At 44.9% G+C, this 16,122-nt stretch overlaps 1 protein-coding gene across 1 annotated transcript in view; it reads right to left on the bottom strand.

Annotated features, from left to right (window-relative positions):
- PKNOX2 (PBX/knotted 1 homeobox 2) overlaps positions 1–16,122 on the bottom strand; it is a 370,783-nt gene that overhangs the window by 157,830 nt on the left and 196,831 nt on the right. The window lies entirely within an intron of this gene.

Below are 16,122 nucleotides of genomic sequence, written 5' to 3'. Positions count from 1 at the left end.
AAACACGGTTTAAATGAATTGGTATACCATGATGTCTGAATACAGCTACCAGATGATGCACAAGCATCTGAGGAATAAATTTTTCTTGAGAAACCCTCCAATTTATCCATTCTATCATTTTTGCCTAGGTCTCATTTCAGAATGATGGCAGAATAAAATATTGGGACTTCATTGTGTTTCATCAACAAAGAAAAATCTCCCTGATTTTCAAGGTCTGTTCTAATTAATATCTATGGCACCAGAGCTCCTCCACTATTCCCTTAAGATTCGAGTTTAAATTATCTACTCTTGCTGATTCAAAGTTTAATTTTAGCTGGCGTGGTTCAATGTCCTTCTTAGTTGGTAAAGGGGGTTTATTTGTTATTAGTTTTATACAGCCGTATCCAAGAACACAGAACTTGAACATAATTAAATTCCTGAGGTCAAAGTTTACAATTCTGAAACTAAAAATAGGGGAAGCAAGGAAGACGGAAGAATAGAGTGAAGGCTTATGAACAATACATTTGGAGCTAATTGAGACAATAGCTGTTTTCACACGTCTTACCGGCTGTGCAAAATCGTGCAAAACTCTTGGAATGGCGGTGTCTTCCTGGCATGATTTCCTGTCATGACTCTGGTGTGTGGCACAATTTGCGCCACAAACCGGAGTCATGATGGGAAATCGTGCCAGGGACGCCATCGTTCTGGGAGTTTTGCACGATTGTGCATGGCCAGTAAGACGTGAAAACGGCCAATATTTGGTGCAGAGATGACACCTTTATGAAGAATATGGCATGCACATGCACATAGAAAGTAATTATTTATTCTGTGCTGGACCTTACTCCAAGCATCACTTGGTCTTTTTACAAATATCATAAAAAATTTCAAGGCTTCTTCATGACTTGGCCAACCTTGCAAGACACTGGGCATGGACTGAGTGAAATGAGGCAAAGCCAAGAAGGAATAGTGGTTAGAGTTCCATACTAGGATTGGGGAAACCCACAGTTCAACTCCTCATTCACCCTTGAAGCTTGCTGAATGACCTAGGGTCAGTCACTCTCTCTCAGTCAAGCACTTTTATAAAGTTATTTTGGGGGGAAAATAGATGGGAGAACTGTGCATGCTACCTGAAGATCCTTGGTGGAAGGGAGGAATGTGATAAGGAAGGAACGGCATTTAGCCTGAACTTTTGTAGAGGCCAGGCCCTGTCACATGATCTGGTTTGGCCTATTAGTACTCAGGAGATTCTTGAAGGTCTGGCAAACCTTCATGGGCTGTTTTCTTATTTGATTGGGGCTCAGCTGGAATGGCACAGACTAAATTCTTCCCAGCTACCCTGAAAATGGCCCCAAACTGGATAGCTCAAGCAAGCCCAAACTCATCAGATCTTGGAACCTAAGCAGGGTCGACCCTGGTTAGTAGTTGGGTGGGAGACCGCCAAGGAAGACCAGGGTTGCTATGCAGAGGCAGGCAATGGCAAACTACCTTTGTTAGTCTCTTGCCTTGAAAACCCCAGCTGGGGTCGCCATAAGTCAGCTATGACTTGATGGCACATTCCACTACCATCCCCAAGATGAGGACCTGACATGGGACTGAGATCTAAGAACAAGATACAGCAAAACATAAGATAGATCTACAGTAAGAACTGTTACAACCCCCCACCCCATTCCAATAATGGTAAGCAACCTCTGCTCATGGGCAGGAAACAAATGCAAGATGATGTTTTGCAGCTACAGACTGCAGAGCTCAGATACTCTGGATTAGAGCACACAATTTTCATTTGACTTAATTAAGAATTATGTTGCTGTTTTTTAAAAAATGGTACTGAATCTTTTATTTCTGAATATACCTGGACAGGACTCTGGTTTCTGCCTACTGTCTACTAAAGTTTTGATTACTTTGGTGTTGTTTATTCCTTAGATCAGTTTTGAATATTGTTAATAAAGTACAGTTTGAAAACAGGCTTGAGAAACAATGAGTTCATTAAAAGGAGTGTTCATTAGAACTTGTTGACATTAAACCCATTAGGCCAATTAACATTCCATTAAGTGGAACCGAACCTTCCTCAGAGCATCAATGAGTTAATTCTGCATCATGATAATTGCTCCACCAGTGCCTGAGAGGTGTATTCTCAAATGTGGGAATTAACGACAGACGCTCCCTCCCGAGAAAAATAAACCAGGACTAATTGTGAAGCCTCAAGGCGCTTGGGCTAGGCAACCAACAGACCAACATCCTCTCCTTGGCATAGAGCAGCATTTTTGGCTAAAATCAATGATTCTAGCAGATGTGAATGTTACTGCCTATGCTTACTGGATGCGAAGCTCGTGGGAACATGCAAGTTTTTAAGAGAAAAAGGAAAGAAGCTTGTGATTTTTCTAAGAGCAGTGTTAAATTCTGATGTCACAAAAATGTGGCTGGACCGCTGTTATCCAAAAACAGAAAAAGTCTGACTCCAAGGTCTCGTTTTCTCCAAGCTGAGCATTTCAAAAGGAAAGTAATAAATTCTTTAGAGTTTAATTCATCTCTAGTTAATATAGTGCTAATGAATTCCTGGCTGAAAGCCCACGTAGCTCTGAGCGAAGATAACAACAGCACTTTGGCTGAAACTCCAAGCATACTTACTAGGAAGCAAGTTCAGCGGGACTTACTTCTCAGTAAACACATGCTGAATTGGGTTCTTTGGGCCAAACTACACATTGGTTGTTGTGGGTTTTCCGGGCTGTATTGCCGTGGTCTTGGCATTGTAGTTCCTGACGTTTCGCCAGCAGCTGTGGCTGGCATCTTCAGAGGTGTAGCACCAAAAGACAGAGATCTCTCAGATGCCAGCCACAGCTGCTGGCGAAACGTCAGGAACTACAATGCCAAGACCACGGCAATACAGCCCGGAAAACCCACAACAACCGTCGTTCTCCGGCCGTGAAAGCCTTCCACAATACATCAAACTACACATTATGTTGCTTTAACCTGCAAAATCAACTGTGCTGGGGTTGGGGGAGCAATCTGTGCTGGGGGAGCAATCTGGATTGGGACTGCAACACTGGGGTAGGACCATGCCAATTGTCCCACATAAATGACCCACAGCAGCTTGGCAATGGGCCATTTGTATTTGGAAAAAGGCATGGTGCAAAGGGTCCATATGCCTGGGCCCCAGTACCCAGCTGGGAAAAAAAAACCAAGTATCTGTAACAGCTCTGGGTAGCAGTGGTGAATTGCTACTGGGAAAATGGCATAGAAGCAAACAGCTAATCCCCCCTCCCCCATGCTGAAAATCACACAGCTACCTTTTAAAGTATTTCTAGGGAGACCCAGTCTTGGATTGCCAATGCCAACATAATGCGTATTTCAGCCCCTAGGGTCAAAAGACTGAAAAAAATAAATAAATCCAGAGGTGTTAGCCGTGTTAATCTGTAGTTGCAAAATAGTAAAAAATCCAGTAGCACCTTTAAGACCAACCAACTTTATTGAGGCATAAGCTTTCGAGAAAACAGGGTTGACATACCTGTAACTTATGTTCATCGAGTTCTTCTGTGCTGACACACATGGGGACTGCGCAGGCGCAGGCCAGCCGCCGGAGAATTTTCCATAGCTTCTATAGCTCCGAAGGGGCCGTTCGTCGCGCGCCTCAGCGACCGTTTTCCCGCCCAAACGGTCACGTGCTCCTCCAGCGACCAACGGCCCCTTCCCTCAGTTCTCCTTGCCGCCGCTGAACCAATACACATAACCACAACCTGCATAGACACCAATATTTGTTATAGCCCACACAGCATTGTGCATTGGAATTCACAGCGGGGTAGGAGGGAGGGTTGTGTGTCAGCACAGAAGAACTCGATGAACATAAGTTACAGGTATGTCAACCCTGTTTTCATCTTCGTTCTTCTGTGCCTCCACACATGGGAGTGTACCAAGCTTCACACAATAAGGAAGGTGGGGTGAAGTCCAACACAATTTTATTGTATCACACAAGAACCAGCAACAAGTGTAAACAACCTATAACTATATACAACTATACATATATACAACGTACTCCCATATATACACACTTGTATAAGGACATATTCAATAATTATATATATAAGCATATATACATATAAAACATACAACTACAAAATTGTAGCATGATAGCGTAGCATCCCAGAACCCCTCAGGAAAAAAGGGAATGCAATACAGCCCTGGCCACAGCCACATCTCGCCCTGTATCCACATCCACAGCATAATGCCTGACAAAGGTGTCAGCCGTGGACCAGGTGGCTGCCCTACAGATGCTAGCCAACGGAACCCCCCGGAGGAGAGCCGAAGAGGCAGCCTGGGACCGCGTGGAATGGGCCCTAACCTGCAGCGGGCAACTCGCCCCAGCCAGGGAATAGGCCTTACTAATGGCCGTCACAATCCACCTGGACAGAGTCTGCGAGGAAGCCCTATTGCCCTTGTCCTTGGCCCCAAAACACACGAACAGGTGAGGACACTTTCTGAAGCCCTTTGTCCTGTCCAGATAGAAAGCTAGCGCCCTCTTCAAATCCAGAGTGTGCAGCGCCTTTTCCCCCTTGGAAGAGGGGTGAGGAAAGAATGCAGGAAGCGATATCTCCTGCGACAGATGAAAAGTGGACACTACCTTAGGTAGGAAGCCCAGGCAGGGACGCAATACCACCCTATTGGGATGGAATAAAAGGAAGGGGGGGTCAGACCGTAGCGCAGAGAGCTCACTGACCCTCCTGGCAGAGGTTATAGCCACTAAGAATGCCACCTTGTACGACAGTAGGTCCAAGGGGCAGGTCGCCAAAGGCTCGAAGGGAGGCAACATTAGCCGTGCCAGCACCAAAGACAGTGACCATTGTGGTACAGGAGGCGACACTGGTGGGTAGAGGTTGAACATTCCCTTAAGGAACTGACGGGACTTTGGGTGGGAAAAAACCGTGCTACCATCAACACGAGAGTGGGTAGCAGAGATAGCTGCCAGGTGAACCTTGAGGGAGGTAACCCTTAATCCCTGGTCCCTCAGGAGGCACAAATAGTCAAAAATCAGCCCTAGGGAGCTATCCGTAGGAACCACCCCTTTCTCACGTGCCCAGGTCTCAAACCTCCGCCACTTGGCCTCGTAAGAGCGCCGGGTAGATGGCTTGTGGGCATTCAAGAGGACCCGTTCCACCTGCGTAGAAAAACTCAATGAGGAGGGACGATCCGCCAAGCTGTCAGATGCAGCTTCCCGGGGTCGTGGTGAAGAATGTCCCCATTCCTCAAAAGATCCTGCCAAGGGGGCAGCCTCACATAGGTCCGCTGAGATAGCTGCAGGAGCCTTGGGAACCAGACTTGCCTTGTCCAAAAGCGAAGTCCGAAGTCCAAACCGATGTCCAAATAACCAGAAGATCAATCACAAGTAATAAGCGCAGAGCAACGAAGCTAACGTTCTCTCCCAGCGGCGGCAAGAAGAGAACTGAGGGAAGGGGCCGTTGGTCGCTGGAGGAGCACGTGACCGTTTGGGCGGGAAAACGGTCGCTGAGGCGCGCAACGAACGGCCCCTTCGGAGCTATAGAAGCTATGGAAAATTCTCCGGCGGCTGGCCTGCGCCTGCGCAGTCCCCATGTGTGGAGGCACAGAAGAACGAAGATGAACCACAGTTCTCATCGTCAGATGCTACTGGACTTTTTACTAAAAAAAAAAATAAAGAAGCTATTTAATAACGAAATGTCTTTTGCCAGCTTTTGCTGCAGCCCTTCTTGACTTGCCACTGCTGTCCACGCTCTGGTCATGTTAAGGTTAGATTACTGTAATGTGCTCTACGTAGGGCTGCCTCTGAAGACCTCTTGTAAGCTTCAACTGATCCAAAATACTATTGCAAGGAGGCTGACAGTCACATGCCACAATGAACACACTTTCCTCTTTTTCAAGTTTTTACAACGGCTTCAACATGCTGATTTGACCTACAAAGCTGTACTTGCTTCTACCCATATGAATCTGTCAATTCCCTGAGATCCTTCCCGTTACCCGAGTAAAACAGGTAGCAACCAGGGAGACAATCTTTTTGGCTGGGGCACCAGGTCTCTGGAGCATCCTCCCCCCCCCCATGAGGCTTACCTGGTGCCATCAATATTGCCATAAATACCTGGTGCTTATATGCCAGGTGTGCTGACTCCTCCCATCCATTTTGCCGTGTTTCTTCTAAAATTTTAGCACGATGCCTGCTAGAGTGACTGATTTTTCTGTGCTGCTTTCTTGCGGGTTTCTTTTGTTGATCTTGCCTACTGGTTTTAGTTAATTTATATACTGTACTGTTTTTCAACTCGTGTTCTTGCTAGCTGCTTTTTCTTCGCTTGCTTAAGCAAGATAAAAACAATTCCAACAAATCATTTGAATGTATAATGGCTTGGACATTAAGTCTTAAAAGGTGGATACACGCCCATACAACACAACTGCATGGACTTTTTCCACGATATTGTTTGCCCAACAGAAACTGCTCACTGCCAAGTTGCCAAGGGCGCTGACTGGGAAAAGGACAGGTGTTCTCACTACCTGTCTGGTTCACCACTATAACCAGTAGCAACCCAGAAGAGTAGCATTAATTGCTACTTGGAAAATGGCACGAGAGGAAAGGGTGCCCCTTCCCATGCTGCAAAACTGACAGAGTACATGTAGGGAGAGGGGCTTGAAGCAGTATCATTGATGCTGACCCCCCAATATGGGCATCTCTCAAAATGAGTGGTTATAAACTGCATGCACATCAGCTTTGCTTGCACTGTGGGGAATTCTGCTTTTTGCAGGGTAGTTGATTGCGTGCACAGATTGTATGTGCATAAGGTGCATTTGTAAGTATTCTGAGTGCGCAGCATGCAATTCCAACTCCTTCCCTACATAGGTTTGAGCAACATAGTTATGTTATTTGGACAGAAGATTCCCAAACTGTTTGTTTCCCAAACTGTAACTTAACTAAGGATACAGCTAACCAATTGTTGGAAGAGGCAGTTTCTTCTCAGGATTCAGTGGGGAACAAACCAAAGAGTTAGAAAGAGAGGTCAGGGCACTCTGTTTGCTGTTTACTATTGTTCACTGCTCTGACTGTCCCTTAATATGCAGGTTCCTATTCTCAGGATCTCCTCCTCCTGACTTCCTCCCTCTCTTCCTGGCTTTGTTCCAGGAAACACCTCTCTCCTCTTCCTCCCTCCATCTTGGCAGCATGGGTGCAGGCCATTCCCTGCAATCTATGACCATCCTTAGACTAGATCTATCCTCCTTTCCTATCTGAGTATGGAGTTCCCACAATAAAGAACTCTTATTCCTTTTCTAAATATAAACCAAGTGTATGCTTTTATTGTTTTCTCTCCTGCACACACACCAGCAAGCAGAACCAGCTCACAGCCACCTATAATCACGCTCCCTATGCCTAACAATAGACTGCTAACGGCCCAAACATGGAATCCTTTAATTAGGTTTCTGGGGCCTACATAACAATTTATCACTAATTCCGTCACTTCCTGGAACTTCTGAGGAGCTAAGAAAGGGTGGTCCTCTTCACTTGGCAGCACATTGCTGCTGACTTTTGTACAAAGTGATGACACATAAACAAAAGGTAATGTGCTATCCGGTAAACTGTCACGTGGACTTGTTTTTCTTATTTTTCTTTTGCATGCTGATGAGAATGAATGCATGTACAGGAAACTGGTCATCCAAAGAGGCTGCCACGAGCTCCTACTGATGTACCACCCAGTGAATTGTGAGGGTATTCTACCTACAGGCAGAGCCTCACAGGAAGGAAATAAGAAATTAACATAACGGCAGAACACTTGTCAAAGATGACTGCATTGCCGGAAATGTCTTACTTCAACCAGCCCTACAAACTTGGGTGTCTTGGGCATCGGTGGTTGCTGCAGAGGTCTCCACCAGTCTGTACTAATATATTTTTCAAACGTATCATGTATGGAAGGCAATGTAATGCAGTTCAGGAAGAAGGTGCAGGAAGATTGCTTGACTCTGCTCCTTGCTGGTGCTAGCAATTTGCTTGCCATAACCAACCACTATGGGACACACATTCAGAACAATGAGACTCTTCCTCCTTCTATGAAAAACTGCATAAACTGAGGTTCAAGCTAAACATACAATGGCCGTTGTCACACGGCCATAAATTTAGCGCCAAACTAGCGCCATCTCCCGCTGAATTCTCACCTTATTCCGGCTCTCTTGCGATTTCACCATTCTCCCCAATTCACGCTTTGTGACTCTTTATGTCATCTTTATCCACTTCCATGTGAATGCCCTGGATCAACTATGAACGCTTTGCAACACCAAAATGCTCACTCTCCCTGATCATCTGTCTCACCTAACACTGATTCTCCTGCCCTACACTCCCACAAGCCCCAGTGCGACCCACAATTAAGCCTCAAAGTAATTTTTTTTAAAAAACGTCAGCCTTATAGCGCTATAGCGCTATTCTGCCATGGGTGGGAAACCTCTGCTACCTATCACGGTTGGTTTTTGGGTTGGCCCAGCACAACATTATAATAGAAGAGTGATATAACGCAAATATGCAGGAAAAATATTTTTTTAAGGGGGTGGGATTTTTAGGGCTCCGTTTCTGGAAGCACTTTGACTGACCATCGAATTGGGCTTTTCCCTTTTAATGTGACTGACTGGAAGCGCAAGCACTCGTCAAAAGATGGGAGAATCCGTTCTAATAACGATAACAGAAGAAACGATTTCTAGCGCAAAACTGACGAAATAAGGGCCCGTGTGACGACGGCCAATGAGAGATCAGGCATTTTTGCACATTTTTTTAAAAAAAAAGCTAAGTAGCAGCCCTACAGGGCTACTTTAAAGATTGAAGAAAGTTTGCTGAGGAAGGGTGTTTTCAACCCTTTGCTCCCACACCCTTCTACCATTTAAATCTCCTGCAGAGCTGCAATGACCTCCAGAGTATGTGTGGGGAAGACGTTACAGTACTGGTCTCTGCTGCATTCCCATCCTGCAGTGCTTTCTGAAGGTTTGGAGAGGGGCAGTTTAAAGATGCTTGAGAAGAAAAGGTTGAACACCGCCTCTTGATGTTCAAAACAGCCAAAAAGCACTGCTAATTCACTTTTAACAATGCAGGCAACCCTTAAAATGGATTTCTCACATCTACTTTGAGCTTCAGTTCATAAGCTGACAGAGATCCAAACACTTCTGGGGCACAATGCAACCTCAACGAACAGCACTGAACAGAGAAACCAGTTTAGGAAACCGCCTACATGAACCACCACCGACACGAACCACCACTGAGACAACGGCTTGCAAAAATGTCACCTGCAGGGAGCCTGGAAGGAATGTATAGAAGCAGATCTGAGGCTGGGTGGATTCCTTACAAGAAGGTTCTGCCTGCCATTTTAAGAGGGCTTCGCACAGTTCCAAAGAGCACTGAATGCCACCTTCTTGTGGTTTGTTGCTTTAGGTGGAATTCACATGCAATTGTCCACAGCAGACACAACCGGCATTCACATGCATTAGACTTTTAAAAGGAATTTAAAAGGCTTGTCATCAGCAGGCAGCCTTGCTTATACAAGTGGTCTTGGATACATTTCTCAAAAAAAAAAAGGGGGGGGATACTGATTTTGTTTCATTGCTGCCCTTCATGGACAATTAGTTTCTTCTCTAAAAGCCGTAACAGACATGATGGCAGACAATCCATGAACAGATCTCCACTGCTTTTATAAAATGACACCTTTGGAGTTGGAAAGGAGAGTGATCCAGATCTGGGTCATAGTGCTGGACAAGGGAAAGTTAACACACACACCACTCCCTTAGAGCAAATCACTCCCCAAGTACAGCTATTCTTTCTTGAATGAAAAAACATACAGGTACCACACAGGAATTCTACGAGTCGAGGTATATTTTCCCTCATGAGTTAAATAAGTAGCTTGGAGGGTGGTGATCTGTGATTTGTATCAAGAAGAAGTTAACCCTCCATCCTTACACTCCCAATCTGAAAACACACCCACCCTCTCATGGCTGCCATTAATGCATACAAAAAACAAACCCAGAGGGTCTCTGAAGTCATCTCCCATCTCTTTTAGGTCTAAGGCCTAGTTCTGACTCTAGCAATCAACATATATCTGGGTTGCATCTCTACAGATTACTGATGAAGGTTCACATTACTGAACGCTCCAGCATACAAGAAGTTCCCTCTCAAGGAGAAGGCTAGGCAAGGGCATCTCAAGGAGAAGGCTAGGCAAGGGCTCATTTCCCAAATATGTTAGTTTCGTATATTGGAGGGAGTTTTCGATCTGAAGGAGCCCTGTCATACAAGCCCCCACCTGCACTTTGATTCCGGGCAGCCCCAACATCGGGGCAGCACTCCAGCATACAAGAAGTTCCCTCTCAAGGAGAAGGCTAGGCAAGGAGCATCTCAAGGAGAAGGCTAGGCAAGGGCTCATTTCCCAAATATGTTAGTTTCGTATATTGGAGGGAGTTTTCGATCTGAAGGAGCCCTGTCATACAAGTCCCCACCTGCACTTTGATTTGGGGCAGCCCCAACATAGTTGACCAACTCAGTGGGAACTAGGCCTTGAGGAAACATCTAGTCACAATCAGTCACCTCTTGTTTCCATTCACTAACTGTGCATAAAGTGCTATCAAGTCACAGCTGACTTACGGCTGCTAGGGTTTTCAAGAACGGTGGTGGTTTGCGATTGCCTGCCTCTGGACTTCCTTGGTGGTCTCTCATCCACGTACTAAGCGGGGGCCGATCCTACTTGGCTTCCGAGATCTGATGACAATGGGCTAGCCTGGGCCATCCAGATCAGAGCATTTACTTACTAGCATTCAGGGCTTTTTTTCCAGCTGGAATGCGGTGGAACGGAGTTCCAGAACCTCTTGAAAATGGTCACATGGCTGGTGGCCCCACCCCCTGATCTCCAGACAGAGGGGAGTTTAGATTGCCCTCCACGCCGCACGGTGGCACGAAGGGCAAGCTAAACTCCCCTGTCTGGATATCAGGGGGCAGGGCCACCAGCCATGTGACCATTTTCTCCGAGGACAACCCACTGAGCTCCACCACCTCTTTTCCCAGAAAAAAAGCCCTGCTAGCATCTCTAATATTAATTGGCCTCTTCAGCAAAGTCAGTGAGAGAACAAGACTTCTCCATGTCTGTCAACCTGATGACAGCTTCACATGTTACAGGACAATCCAAGTCCTTACATTTCTGTTGCAGGTCACACACAAGATATTCTTGAGGGCATTCACATGTATGCAACACAATGCCTTAGAATCCCAGCCCACTCACAGCTCCCAGAACCCATGCTACACATGGGGTTAGAGACAAGAAAACGCTCTTCAAATATTACAGAAAATATGCAGACCCCATGATGAGAACAGAGACCCATCCTTGTTGCAATAAGAGACAAGATGTTTGCTGTGCAAAGAGAGACAGCACTGGTTGACACATGAAGCTCCTTATGCAGAGTTGGACTTTCCCATTACCTGCTACCTGCTCTTTTTAACTGGATATGCTGTGGATTGAACTTGGGACTTTCTATATGCCAAGCAGATGCTCTGCCAATGAGTAATGCCCCAACAGATGACACCTGTTCACCCTGTAGGTAATGACAATTAAAAATACCCTATGAACCTTTCCCTTAGATGTTACTTGCCCATCATGGACCAGGGCATCTGCTTTCTCGATTGCTTGCCAGCCAACAAAGTATATAGCAGTAAGGACATAAGCCAAATTCTTTTGTGCAATATTAAAGGAACACCGAGAAAACTTGGAGATGTGTGGCAATCAACTGTCAAACACCTTGGTCTTGAGCTCAAGATGCATTACTTAGGAGTAAAGCTTCTTTTGAAAAATTAGGATTTGAAACACAGGCACCTGCCCCCCCCCCCGGAACACGCTTATTCTCTGTAAGGAAAAACAACATAAGATAAAGTAATAAAATCTTATTATTGTGCAGAAGAGGTTAAAAGTCAAAGCACTGCTTCTTTTGAAAACCTACTCAGTTATACACCACACAGCAAGGCAGGAAAGTGAACCCAGAGGGACAACCGTATCAGACGGAAGAGAACAGGCACAGACGGGCTGTTTCTGGAGACAGAAATGTCCTCTGAGTCAATGCACAGCTAGAATTCTACATGCTTCGTGTTCTGAAGAATGGTTTTCCTTTGGGTTCTCTTATGGAGTACATTGTAAAAAATATGGAGGAAAAAAACAATTTCCTTGCATGGAGAGCCCATTTCTCCTGCAGAATCCTGCAGTAAAATTTCGTTTTCAAATAAATGGGCTCAGATGTCTACATCCCTTCAAAGGTAATATTGAAACAATACCAGTGATTCCAAACACTGTGAATGATGTTGCCCACATTCTGGACAGAGACATAAACAGAGAGAAGAGAAATGTCACTTTGAGAAATAGTTTTATTAGCAAAAGGGAAAGTGCACATGGAGATTTCCCAGTTTGCAATCCTAAGGCACTTTGTGAATGGAGTCTCTCTGAAATCCTTGGGACTTCCTAGTATAAGGTTAGGATCAGACTCAATCTCAGAGTTTTGTGTGTGTTACACAGGTTGCTTGCGGTGTGTGTGTGTGTATGGGGTGGGGTAGGGTTGCTTCTGTATAATCACCAAGGATACAAGTGCTGGAAAAATATTTCAAAACAAACCCCACCCTCCCACTGAGTGGATAAGGCCAGATTTCTCATGGGGTGTATTAATTCCTTTGACTCCCTCCTGGATTAAACCTTCCAACTACAGCCAGAACATTTCAGGGTAACAGTTCTTGTCATGTGAGAAAGGGGAAAGGATTCTGTGCCAGACAAGCTAGATGAATACTGGAAAGTTAGAGATATCTGTTTAGACAGGAAGACTGCAATCTATCACATCCCTCCCCACTTCTTTTCCTCCAAAGAGCTCAGCACTGTTACTCTCTGCTCCATTTTATCCTCACAGCTTTGTGAGAAATTATTGTCACTGGCTCAGTGTCATCCTGTGTGCATCTTTTAAATTATTATACAAAAATATACAAAAGCATAAAAGCATAAAAAATGACAAACAACCCAACAAAAGACCCCTTACAACAAATTACAATAAAAACATTTACAATAAGCAATAAAATAAAATAACAATAAAAACAGGAGAGACCAGCAAAGATGTCAATAAGATACCTACCGCTCCCTCCTACACCTCCCACCTCTTCCTAGAAAAAAATCAAACCGTAGAATTTGGGATTTCTCGGAAGGGTCCCCTGCTCATTCAAGACCACCATGCTACAAACCTCTGTTGGTAAACTCCTGAATTGAGTATGAAGGTTTGTTGCGATATTTTCCTGAGAATAAAATGTTCCCACAACTTTTGTCCCCATTCTTGAATGGTTGTGTCTTTCCAATGAGTCACCAAAGTGAGTCTCGTCACTGCCAGCAACTATGCCACTAATTCCTTTTTATCCTTTTCTTCATGAGTCGTCGGGTGCCAAGCCTCTAGAAGGACAGTGCATCTTGGCTAACAATCTTTCTACCACTCAATTGAACCTCATTTCACTCGCTCGCACACTCACACTTCAATTTGCTCCCCGTGAGTACATTCACGCATTTGATAGCCCTTCCTCTTCAACTGCTAAAAGTATCCCAGTTTTCTCCACCTCCCACATCCATTCATTGCAATGCAAATCTTGACAGCTTCTCACACCTTAAAGAAATGCAAATCAGCAAGTCAAAGGAGCCCGCAGTACTGTTTCTCACAGCAAAAATAGAGCAGAATTGGTGCTCTGCAATCACACAAAGGGAGCACCTGTGAAAGCAGCATGCATGTGCGCCGAGCAAGAACAGCCTGCGTGTGAATTGAGGACCACACATAAAATCCTGTACTTAAGCGTCCATAGGTAATTCACAACATGTTAGGGAGACTTAAAATAGGTCTGCCTGGTCATACCCGGGCATGCTAACCATTATACTCCATAGGCTCTCAAGCTGTTTATTTGGTATCCACAATGGTAGATAAAATGAAAAACAGAACCAACCAACATTGACTCACTGCGTGGATAAAATATATATTGGAAGCTGAGGATGTCTTCCTCACTGGCTAAATTCACACCATCATCACAGACAAATTAAGTTGCCTTATACTGAGTCATTATTTATAAAGATCAGCATTGTCTATTCTGACTGGCAGCCGCTCTTCGGGGTCTTCTACATTATCTACTATCTGTTCCTTTTAACTGGTGGTATCAGGGACTGAATTTCGGATCTTTTACAAACTCACAGTCCTTTCCAGATAAATAATGTGTGGCATGTTTATTTAGTGGTTTTGGCAACAAACGCTGGTTGAAAGTAACAAATCCAGCTGCTGTGCAAACCCCAATTTGGTTGTTGTGGATTTTCCAGTCTGTCTTTTGGTGCTACACCTCTGAAGATGCCAGTCACAGCTGCTGGCGAAATGTCAGGAACTACAATGCCAAGACCACGGCTATACAGCCCGGAAAATCCACAACAACCATCGTTCTCCGGCCGTGAAAGCCTTCAACAATATATCAAACCCCAATTTGTCAGCATCTTGCTTCTTCTCCCCTTCCCTGCAGGAGGAATATCTTCCCTATATTGTCATCTCATCAGCTTATGTGTGTACAACTGGGCTTGAATTTTTCACCAACCCCAGCTGACCTCCTGCTTCCTAGCCCTAGTTCCAGAATATAACACCCAGAATTATCTGGACCAAAGGTGGGAAAGGCTAATATCGTTACAATCTTTGCCCTGGTATTGTTTTCCCCATCCTAATTCACGCTAGTCTTTCCCAATTAATGTCCACCATGGAGACTAGAATTCTGATAGATTAATTGTGATGACGGATGTTTGGAAGTCAGCCACCCTTACAGGCACAGAGTGGAAAGAACAGATGTGGGGATGGGCCCTGACCAGAGTCAGCTCCTCTGCAGATGAAATGTGACCTCCTACCTCATTTTGTTTTTTGCATATTCCAGAGGGTGGCAGTATGGCATGTTATTTAATTGTCTCATGTACCATAAATGTGCTCCCTAAATCACAACCTCTGAACACCCAGAGCTACTAAATCACGGAGCTGCTTGTCATAGGATTTACAGCTCTGGGTGTTTTTAGAGAATTGAACTTATAGTCAAATATAAAAACAAATAAAAATGAGAGACAGCTGTTGCTGATAACGCTATATTTATCTTTGGGACACAAATTCGCTTTGCTGCAATAAATATGCCAGGAACAGCATTCTGTTTGCTGGAAAGATTTGGACAGCTCTCTTTCACTCTCTCTCCGGGAACCTACAGCTATGAATCTCGAAATAATGGTGTAAAGCTGTCACAGATTTCATGTGGCTCCATGGATATATCGGAAGGAAAATACATATGATCAGTTCTGCGGGAAAAAAGCAACCATGAAAGACTAGGAAAACCAAGTCCTCAGTTGCATGAGCAGCAAGGTATGAACAGCAAGGTGTTATAACACACTGACCTGGCTGATTGGAGCAGTGAGAGGCAGATCATGAGCTATGAGCCATAAATCATAGGGCTGTGGGAACCTGTAGATCATTGGGAAGGACTGTGGCTCAGTGGAGGCGCCTCTGCTTTGCATGCAGAAGGTCCTGGGTTTAATCCCCAGCATCTCCAATTTTAAAGAAACAGGCAGCAGGTGATGTGAAAGGCCTCGACCTGAGACCCTGGAGAACTGCTGCCAGTCTGAGTAGGCAATACTGAACCTGATGGTCTGATTCACTATAAGGCAGCTCCATGTGAGCCAAATCAGAGTGAAACCAGATTTGATCCTGTGAATGGCCTGCTAACTATGAAGATTCTCAACGCAATGAGTTGTGATTTGGTTTAATAATGCAGTTCAAGGCTGGGAGCAAGGAGTATCAACTTCTTCAGTTTAGGGTTTTTGGGCTAACTGTGAGTCAAGCCTAAGCATCTAAAATTAGAGTTCAGCCTCATTGCCACAACTACCTCTTTCCCTTTCAACCGAAGCTTACCTTCAGCAATGGGAACAGCTACTGCTGTGGCTTTCAGTAGGCAGCTACCACATCTAAGGTTCCTTAGGATCCAGAAGTCTTGGAGATCCATCTCATATTTATCCCACCCTTCCTCCAATGAGCTCAGGGCAGATTAGGTGGGTTTCCCCTTTTCCATGTTCTAATCCGACACTCTAATTCAGCAATACTCACTTGATGGCT

Source organism: Eublepharis macularius, chromosome 14 (assembly GCF_028583425.1).
Source record: "Eublepharis macularius isolate TG4126 chromosome 14, MPM_Emac_v1.0, whole genome shotgun sequence".
Taxonomy (NCBI): domain Eukaryota; kingdom Metazoa; phylum Chordata; class Lepidosauria; order Squamata; family Eublepharidae; genus Eublepharis; species Eublepharis macularius.
Note: the sequence above shows the minus strand (reverse complement) of the source record. Positions and strands in the feature narration are given on the sequence as shown.